The following is a 1,512-nucleotide window of genomic DNA, read 5'->3' as shown; positions in this document are numbered from 1 at the left end:
AAGGCCATTCATATGATACACATATTGACTATTCATATGTGAAAATAGTGTTAAGTCGTGTTAACATGACCATGATGGACCGAGATGGTGTCCATGTTCATCTCCATTCCAAGGCCTTTCGTATGATACCCATAATGAAAAAATGATGTTAAGTCGTGTTAACTCGACCATGATTGACCGAGATGGTGTCCATGTTCATTTCCGTTCCAAGGCCTTTCATATGATGAAGATGTTTCTAGGAACCTTCTCCAGACCAAGAGCTTTCCAACGGTATCTTTGGATCCGAAATCGGATGAACGTTTTGGCCAAACATTCGGGACATACATACATACAACTTTTTTTATATATATAAGATAATTTATTTTCATTCTTGGATTTTGCCCACGGCATGAAAATCGCGTGCAAAATTAGCACGGATGCACGTTAAGGTCACAAGAATTTAAAGAAAAAAATCCACTCCATACCAATACCTATACCGTAAGCAATTAAAAAGACAAATAACTTGAGCGGTTTTTTGACAGAATTTTAATCGATGGTCGAACAAAGCAACAATATTGGTTGGTATGGTCATAGAATGACAAAAAAATGTTTTGAAATTAATTCTACACTACAATCGAAAATGAGAAGGAAATCATCCGATTACTCAGCTAAATTGGTTCAGCTATTCGTCACCTGAAAAATACACATCGATCAAAAAGATCAAACCAATTTCCTATTTTGTGAAAAAAATATGCAAAATTACCATTGTTAGTAGACAATTGAATCTATTCAAAATGCTCTGCAATATTAATTTTGTTTCCTTTACCGATAAAAAGTCTGACGACTTCATTGTGATCTAAAAATAATACAGATCAATGAAAAAGATCAAATCAATATCTTATTTAGTCAGCTTAACCATTGTTAACAGCTACTTGAAGAGGCGTCTGATTCGCATTATTTTTAATGACAGTATTGGCTCCTTTATCGATGAGAAGCTTGGCGATACTTTTATAACCTAAAAAGTAATTTAGATTGATGAAAAAGAGCAAATCAATCTTCTATTAGTAAGGACAAGTATCCAATTCTAGATCCAATTATTACCATTCTGAGCAGCTAAATGAAGAGGTGTGTTTTTCGCAGTATTTTCACTATTAACATTGGCTCCTTTACTAATGAGCGATTCGACAACATTCTTGTGACCTGAAAAATAACACAGATCGATGAAAAAAATAAAAATGTTTTCCTATTTAGTGAGAACAAATAATCAACATTACCATTCAAAGCAGCTAAATGAAGGGGTGTATTATTACGATAATTTACCATTTCATAATCAGCTCCTTTCCTGAGTAGAAGTTCAACGACATCTTTATGACCTGAAAAATAATTTTGATCGATGAATAAGATCAAATCAATCTTTTATTTAGTGAAACTCTCAAAATCTCGTAGACAGCGTTTTTAATGTGTAGAAACGTAAATGGACATTCCGGAGCACAGCAATCGTGTAATGTGTAAGTTATGGTGTGGCCGAAAAAA

General features: G+C 33.7%; 1 long non-coding RNA gene across 1 annotated transcript; it reads right to left on the bottom strand.

The window, feature by feature from the left end:
* Window positions 1-555: 555 nt before the first annotated feature.
* LOC129571949 (uncharacterized) lies at window positions 556-977 on the bottom strand. Its single transcript, XR_008688365.1, has 3 exons — window positions 896-977; window positions 743-835; window positions 556-672 (listed from the first exon to the last, which is right to left on the bottom strand). It is a non-coding gene; the product is annotated as an uncharacterized LOC129571949 (long non-coding RNA).
* Between the last annotated feature and the right edge of the window lie 535 nt (window positions 978-1,512).

The sequence above is a fragment of the Sitodiplosis mosellana genome, unplaced genomic scaffold (assembly GCF_009176505.1).
Source record: "Sitodiplosis mosellana isolate CC-2019 unplaced genomic scaffold, AAFC_SMos_1.0 Smas_scaffold_3824, whole genome shotgun sequence".
NCBI classification, from domain to species: domain Eukaryota; kingdom Metazoa; phylum Arthropoda; class Insecta; order Diptera; family Cecidomyiidae; genus Sitodiplosis; species Sitodiplosis mosellana.
This window is presented reverse-complemented; position numbering and strand designations above follow the sequence as displayed.